Raw genomic sequence first — 8,900 nt, forward strand, 5'->3', positions numbered from 1 at the left:
TGAATGCGGGGTACATAGAAGTGCAGCGCATCAATGGATTGTTTTGCGCTATCATCTGCTGCCCACCACGTGGCTCCAGAGCAAAAGGCTCAGGGGGCCCGTCCTTGAGTTTTAAGTTCTTTAGGCGGTTTCTGTGATTTTATCTTTTGTTTAACTCTCGTGTGAACTGAACAATGAACTCGAGCGCTCGTGCCGTGGCTATTCCTAAACACTGCGGACCACGGGACACTCCTGGCAGCGCGTGTGATGCCACCTCGGGACCGTGCAGTGGCGATGGAAATACAATCGTCGCAGAATAAAACTTAACAACGGGAAGAGTTAGAAGTAATCGAGCACCGCGATCACCACGTTGCGGCTCAAAGAAGTGAGCACTGGTCTTATGTAATAACTAGCTTTACTACCCGGCCTCGCCCGGGACTTGGATTCACCACGCCCGGACGCCTTTGTCTCCCCAGTGGCGATGTTCACACCACACCAGTTACTCGTTTGAGGCCGAGTCGACCTAGGGGAGGCCCAGGACCGGTTCAAATCATCGTCACCGGTGGTGGCCGTGAGAGGGGATCGAACTCGGGTCGCCGCGTTCGTAGCGCAGCGCATTAACCGCTACACTACAATGCGTTACGCTTCCACATGCGCGGGTCACGTGACAAACTTGACATCACAGCTCACTTGCCGTGAAAAAAATATATGCATTATTGAGCCCCCCCCACCCCCCCGAAAAAATGTGTATTTTATAATTTTTGCATGGTGTACAGTCTGGAAAGTACCCGCATGGCAAAATTCTAGGTTGTTGCATGTCGGGAAGTACGCTAAACATTTTGGAAAGACACACAATCACAACTTTGCCTTTTATATATGTGGAGATAATACGGCAATCGCAAAAAGTCAGTGAGAAAATAATTCACGCTTATTCGCCGAGTATTTTACATTTATACCAGGGGTGGAACTATAACACCCACTCTGTCAACGCAGCGATTCAATGAATTGTTTCGTTTCAGGGTCGTGCGTCAATCCGTGAATTTATTTTTTTCCAGGTCCTAACAAGAACTACACGGAGGTCATGGGCAGAGTTGGGGGGGGGGCAGAGGGAGGGGGGGCAACGCCCCACGAAAACACAACACCTTTATTAATTCACATTTTCGAGTAGTTTACAATTACGACTACAAATAAATTCATTATATGCACCCACGATTCCTAATGTGAGCGACCCCCACCCCACCCCTAAATATAGAAGTCAAACTCCGCCTATGATGTTATTGTGCCCGAAGCGCACCGATGCCACCGTCACCACACCTTGTCAACGCTTTCTACCCTCCGCCAGATCCCGCAGTTGACACACGGGGACCTCCAAGATCTACACTGACAGTCTCCCACTGTCTGGTCTCGGCTATTCCTCTGGTGTGCCGGATTCGTGGAGGCAACAAATCCGGCGAATTGTCATCCGCGACAAGGTACGGCAGGAAACAACAAAAAAACACAACCAAGAGACTAGTCTCTGGCAATCCATATTGTGTGAGAACGCACGTGCACAGTAGAAATAAGAGGGGATTTTGTTGCTGCTGCAGGCGAATGGGGTGACGTGAACCTGGTACGTAACGAATTAAAAACTGTCGAGTTTTAGGAAATGCGATTCCTTGCTATGCGTCGCGAGATTGAGAATTGATATTAGTCGGTGGTTGATTATTCGTTACACTCTCTAGTTTACTGCTCATTTAGTCTCCCAAATATTGATTCAAAAATGTAATTGCTCATCCCGCGATACATACACGTCTAAATGTGCAACAACATTGTTATTTTAGTTATTTCTATGTTTCGGCGGTGCAACCGTTCACACTCTCGCTTTGAACTTGGCAACAAGAGTTAGATTCCCGGCAACGGCTACCATCAGTGGCAAGTGATGTCCGAGCCATTGATTGGTCCCCCAACAATAACCGCCGTTCACCACTAAGTGGCGGTGACGTCAGCACGGCGCTTGTGCCAGGCTATGTGCACCTTGAGGCTACGTGAAGTGTCGAAGGCTCGCTGGCAGGAAGTCACGGGACAGACCCAGGTGCAATGGAGTGACTGAGATTACTGACAGATGCACCAAGCGTGCTCCCCATTGTGCAAATTTTCAGCGGTTTTTTCCGCCGGGTGCTCAGCTCGTTGTTGTGAGCGTTGCTCCTCTGCCGTCTGCTGTTGCTGGAGGGAGACTGCCTCCAACTGACCAGCAGAGTCCTTCACGAACCTCCTCCACAGAGGCTGATCTTGGCACTACTGCTACCAGTCATCAGAAAGTCCAATAAGCTCCACATCCTTCTGTGCCACGTCAGTCAATCTCTTCCCGAGTCCGTGCCATGCCCGTTTAGCCCTATCTATCCGGTCAAACAGAAGCTGGCATGCGGTGGCTGGGCATGTGGGCTACATGACCCAGCCAACGCAGCCTCGTTTTCCGGAGGAGCTCACTGATGGGACTTTGTCCAGATCTTTCAAGAATTTTAGCTTTTCACACAATCCAATCTGGTTTAACCCAGGATGGATCGTAGGCAGGCTAGCCTGAATGTTTCAAACCGACGCAGATGGAAAGTTCCGTTAGAGGGCTCCACGTCCCGCAAGTATCGAGAAGGGAGGGCATAACTGTGGCCGAGCAGACCCAGAGCTTTGTATGGAGTGAAAGGCCAGGTATCACCCAGTGTTACGCGGCTGATGAAAAAATTCCGCTCGACAGATTCGGTATGAGACCTCGGCTGCCAAACCAGAGTTGGTCATAAGCACACTGCCCAAGTACGGATATTTCTCCACTCCCTCCACAACTGCCTCATCACACATGGGGAGTTGAGGGAGGAGAGCATTTGATGACAGAAGATACCCAGGCAGCTGCTTTGTTTTTGTGGGACTGATGGCAAGGCACCAATATCTTCGAAGCATGCTCCAGGTTCAGCAGTAGTGTATCCAACTCCTCAGAGTGGGCAGCAATCACCAGATCATCCGCATACATAAAATAATATGGTCACCCACCCCCATCAACAGCCCCACACTGACCAAGTTGGGTGAAGTATGACGAACACGGCATGTGAAGATTTGCACTAGCAGCGGATTAACATAGGGGCCGACAAAATATTATGATTCCTATAAATAGTATAACTACTATATATAGAGTAACATATACGGACACATGAATGCGACATTTTCGCGGGGCGAGGGGGGGTCAGTGTATTGCTCAGCGACGAGCGGGCCCGCGTGCTTGCGTGGATTGGTGCCCACGCGCGCCCTTTGACCACCGTCGCTGTGGGGTTTGCAGGACACCCTGGGGCAGCTCATTCATCGTGATGCCACCGCACGCGCTAATCCTGGCTCACCCCTTTTCCCGTACGGCCCCTGCACTCGTCCACCATCCAAAGTCGTACGTATACACGCACCCTACAAAAACACGTATCCTTCCTTCACGGGCGAAGTTTGCGGGCGTGGGGACTTTATTAATTTGTTTTCAGTAGTTTACAATTCAGATTTTATAATGTAATGAATTATATGCACTCGCGATTCATTCGAGTGACAACACGAACCTCTGCCCCCCCCCTCCCTCCCCCGAAATATAGAAGTCATACTCCGCCTATGCCTTACTTATATTTTAGACTCGATTGCCTTTTCGAAAGTAGGGACAGAAGCAGTGGGAAAGAAATATATTTATGGAGATGGGTGCGTTGGTACATCGGGCTGTTGCTCGGTGCTTTAACATCGGCTACGCGTGTTATGTACGAGACTACCCACTCACTCGGACCCATAACACACCCGGGGGTTTGCACAGTAAATGGCGTGGACGACAACGTGGCAGTTACCTGCTGTGTGTGTGGGGAGGCGATGGCAGATACTCAATTTTGTCTTGCTTCACCCAAAGGTATGCATGCTGAATGATGGGCTGCTACCGTAATTAGATAGAAAATGAGCGTTTAAAGTTTGGTTTAATCAGTATACGACCCGTGATGACACGTGGTTCAAAAACACCGTGGCCATTAACGGAAAAAAAAGAAACATAAAATGAAAAGTGTACAAAGAAGCGTGGAGGGATGCATGCTTATAATTACACTGAGAGACAAAAGGATGAACACCACACGTGTGAAGGAGGTCCACGTATCTTTCCCTTGAGAGGTACTTTATTGACCACCCTCCCTGCTTTTTTCGTACGGATTAATAGCCACAGATTAAAGATGTAATTTTATATTGGTTAGCCACTCAATTGTCTTTTCAGAAGCAGAGTGGATCTCGTCCATGCCTCCTTTAAAGGAGTGACGGGAGCAGCAGCGGAGTGTTTACCATGCGGTCGATGGTTTGGGACTCGTGGCCGCACTCGCAGGACGCTAAATCATTGATGCGCCATTCATGCATCAGGTGAACGCATCAGTCATGCCTGTGTGATGAGATAGGCCTTCCCCCAACATTCACGTGCAAGGCAGAGATCGCAGACACCCTGATCTTGAGGGACGACAGCGAAAATTCTCGTTGAAACCTCTCCACAAAGAGCTTGGTAAGTGGAGTCAAACCCCGGGATTAACACAGGAGGCAGAATTGACACCAATGAGAGTCGTCAACACTCCAAGTGCACGATCTGAAGAGAATATCCTGCACGTCTCGGTGAATGCCTAAGTGGTGGAACTGCCTCCCCTCGATGGCCATGCCGTGAGACCCAGGGTATGCGGGTCTTAGCAGGACACGCCCCGCTGAGACAGAAGGTCTGCGCACAAAGGCAGGGGGCAAGGGTCACCGTCAACCAGTTCCAAGAGGCCGGAGACCCAGGACCTTCTGGCCCAGTTGTAAGCGACGAGAACCACCCCAAGCCTCTCCCTCTGCACCTTCTGGAGCACCCTGGGTGTCGGGAGAAAAGGAAGTAACATATAGACCAAACCTTGCCCACATGGGCATGTCAGCGCGTCCGTGGCGATCGCGGCCCAAGGTCTAGGCTGAAGGTAGCGCGACGCATAACTGGGCAGCTTTGCATTGTTCGCTGCAAACCAGTCGGCAGCAGGCAAGCCGAAACGCCTCACGAGTTGCCCAAAATCTATGGCAACGGCTGTCATGTTGTCGCGGCGAAGGAGAGGACGCTTTCCAGGGATACGCTGGGGATACACTGGGGCCTCGCCACCCACTCACTGTTCAACTTTTTTCCTGGATTTTTCTGTTTGCGCATTGTCACTTTAAGATATTTTCTTGTTCATGGTTTTTGTTTTTTGTTTGTTGCGGTTGCACCGGATTCAAGAGCCGAATGGCTCACAGGGCTATACCAAATAAATGAAAAGTGAAACTGAAACAGGGGGATGGGAGCACTTGCGGCCGCCTGACGAGCGACCTCGATCCCGCCCCTCCAGGACGGCGGACCCCCTTCGCTGACCAGACGGGTGGGTTAAGGGCTGAATGTAGGACTGGGGCCGACAGAAAAGTTGGCACTGAGGGCCTCTCGGCCCCGGCCTTCTCCAGCTGCTCCCTCTCTTCGAAGGAAAGGAACTCCTGGGCGGTTTTCTCTATCCCATCGAACGATGCATTTCACTCAAGACAGTCTCCCTTCAGACCAGCCAACATACCTGGGGGGGACAGCTGAATCGTGCCAACCCGCCCCTTGGGGACTGAGCGAGCAAGCAGAGGGGCCAGGAATTGTCGGAAGCGAAGTGGCAGTCAAGCCAACCGTGACTCGATCGCACCGCGATTTGTTAATTTCTCCCCCCAAGCCGGCCATGGCACGGCAATGCACACAAAGGTGCGCGTTATTAAACAGTCGATTCGATCGACGTGGAATGTGAGTTGCTCAGCGAGAGCCGCGGGTCAGTCCTCGCAATGCATCGCGCGCGTCCGCCGTAACAGCTGGGCAAAAACGGCAAATGGACGTATAACAACACACCTGTGCAGCATAACAACACACCTGTGCAGCATAGCAACACACCTGTGCAGCATAACAACACACTTGTGCAGCATAACAACACACCTGTGCAGCATAACAACACACCTGTGCAGCATAACAACACACATGTGCAGCATAGCAACACACTTGTGGAGCATAACAATACACCGGTGCAGCATAACAACACACCTGTGCAGCATAACAACACACCGGTGCAACATAACAACACACTTGTGCAGCATAGCAACACATCTGTGCAGCATAACAACACACCTGTGCAGCATAACAACACACCTGTGCAGCATAACACACCTGTGCAGCATAACAACACACCTGTGCAGCATAACAACACACCTATGCAGCATAACAACACACCGGTGCAGCATAACAACACACCGGTGCAGCATAACAACACACCGGTGCAGCATAACAACACACCAGTGCAGCATAACAACACACCAGTGCAGCATAACTACACACCTGTGCAGCATAACAACACACCTGTGCAGCATAACAACACACCTGTGCAGCATAACAACACAGTCTGAAGTTGCCGCTGTTGCCCTTGAGCGAGCTGCAGGCTCTGCATCAGAAGTTGCCTTAGGGGCCGTCCATAAAGACGTCACGCGATTTTGGACGATTTTTTACCCCCACCCCCTTCGTCACACGGCGTCACAAAAATCAGACCCCCTCCCCCTCAAATATGACGTCACAAAGCTCTGCCCCCCCCCCCCAAAAAAAATGCCTCAAATCGCTTTAAACTATTGTCATTGTAGTGCGTATTTAATGTGGCGCTGCACTCTGATGTTATAGGAGAAAACATTTATTAAAAAGTCTATTTAATTAAGTAGAACGTGTTGTCTATGTTTATTTAAAGTTGCGCATTTTGATGTGACGTCACATTTCTCAAACCCCCCCACCCCTCGTCACACATCGTCACAAATGTCTGACCCCCTCCCCCCCCCTAGGTGCGTGACGTCATTATGGACGGCCCCTTCGATTCAGCAGCTGCTTTCCCATTTTGAACGTGTGACATGAGTCCGTAATATTTTGATGCCACCGTCCACCAAGAAATGATTCCCGAAATGAATCGGGGGAGCCGTCCGACCAAGTGTGGTGCCGCAGCAGCGAAGCCGCTCCATGGGAGGCGTGCCAGCAAGGCCACCACGGGAGAGTGTGATGATGCCGCAGCAGCAGCAGCATCATCACACTCTCCCGTGCCTGCCACTGTGATGCTGCAGCAGCAGCATCATCACACTCTCCCGTGCCTGCCACTGTGATGCTGCAGCAGCAGCATCATCACACTCTCCCGTGCCTGCCACTGTGATGCTGCAGCAGCAGCATCATCACACTCTCCCGTCCCTGCCACTGTGATGCCGCAGCAGCAGCATCATCATCACACTCTCCCGTGCCTGCCACTGTGATGCCGCAGCAGCAGCAAAGCCATCCGGCCGACTCCGTGGCCGCGAAGCCGCCACCTCCGAGCGACGGATCCGACGCTGCTCTTCCCTCACCACCCCCCACATGAACACACACACACATAGAGCCCCCACATGAACACACACACACATAGAGCCTCCACATGAACACACACACACCCCCACATAGAGCCCCCACATGAACACACACACACCCCCACATAGAGCCCCCACATGAACGCACACACACCCACATAGAGCCCCGAGGGGAGGTCACCTGGCCGACAGGTTTTCACCCAGAAGCCCTCTCATGGGACCAATCTTCACGGTTTCCTGCGACCAGGGAATTGGGCGACCTCCCCCGAGGCTAACTCGCACTGCGGCGCCGTGACTTGGGTTGTAATCACGTGGTCACGACGGGGCTGCTGAGCCACCGCGGATAGAAAACACCCACAACACACACGGATCAGCAGGCAGGTAGGGGAGTGGAGTCACGAACGGTGGGAAAACAGGGCGGCCCTTTGATTGGTAGGACAAATGTGCTTGTGCACCAACGCAGCAGCCCCGAGTTCATCCCGTTTGATGTAGAAGGTGAAGTGCGGACGTCTGAGAGAGCACCAGTCCGGGGAGAGTGGCGGGAAATCCGAGCCACCTGATTGGCCGGGAAGGCCAGCGGACCAGCGCCGAATTATCTTTGATGTAGAGAATAATAAAAGGCGAGAGAAGGTAGGGATAGAGGTCGTGTTCTTCTCAAGTCAGGGATCAGGGTAGTCACCTTGCCGGCCACTGGATCGTCCGTGAGACAAGTCCCAGCGCACCCAGGCCCCGCTCCCAGCGAGAACTTCGTGCAGCCTCACCTCTCCACGGCTTCCCGCACATCTGAACCGGATGTGCGGGAAGCCGAGAGAGTTGGAATTTAGTGTAAGATCCTAGGGAGTTAAGTCTAATGGGACGAGGTAGATCGGGTTTAGACCATCGGGAGATAGGTTAGACCTGCCCTGCTGACTCAGACTGACTCGGATAATAGTAGCTCGCAGACACGCCGAGAATAAATTGTCAGTGATCAATAAACCTTGTCGTGTGGTTTCTGCGAGTGTGGAACGGGCGCATGGTGGTGTGAGTCCGCTCGTCGTGGTACGGGGATTTGCGCGCGAGTAACTCGGTCGAGGCGGCCATTGTGTGCGCGCCCGACCGGGGTTCCTGCGTCATTATACCGTGTTCGCGCACGAGTGTGTATTTACCCACGTGTTTGCGCTCGCCCCTGCGTGTAGCTCGTGGTTAGCGTGCGCGTGTGGCGAGCGGCGGCAGACTCGTACAGGGGCTCGTGAGGTTACTCATGCGCCCTTGTGTTTAACGTGTGCGTGAGGTAGACGGCGCCCTACACGCGAGATTATCCATACCGCCTTTGTTTAGCGTGTGCCCGCGGTGAGCGATGGTGGACTCGCCTGGGTACACATGGGATTATTCATACAGCCCTTTAAATAATCTCTGAGACAATCTCCCAATCGACTACGCGTGTACGAGTGACGTCATTGACCTCCAACCCGACCCCCGGTTCAGCGCATGCGAGTGGTGCGCGGGGTTGTGAGCGGATACGTCGCGTTTGAGTGGCTGAG

At 52.3% G+C, this 8,900-nt stretch overlaps 1 long non-coding RNA gene across 1 annotated transcript; it reads left to right on the forward strand.

The window, feature by feature from the left end:
• The first annotated feature begins 1,080 nt into the window (after nt 1–1,080).
• LOC142929432 (uncharacterized) lies at nt 1,081–8,900 on the forward strand. The gene is made up of 3 exons (XR_012945702.1): nt 1,081–1,451; nt 3,281–3,382; nt 6,835–8,900. It is a non-coding gene; the product is annotated as an uncharacterized LOC142929432 (long non-coding RNA).

The sequence above is a fragment of the Petromyzon marinus genome, chromosome 31, assembly GCF_048934315.1.
Source record: "Petromyzon marinus isolate PM22_M1 ecotype Great Lakes invasive population chromosome 31, UKy_Petmar_22M1.pri1.0, whole genome shotgun sequence".
In the NCBI taxonomy this organism is placed as follows: Eukaryota; Metazoa; Chordata; class Hyperoartia; order Petromyzontiformes; family Petromyzontidae; genus Petromyzon; species Petromyzon marinus.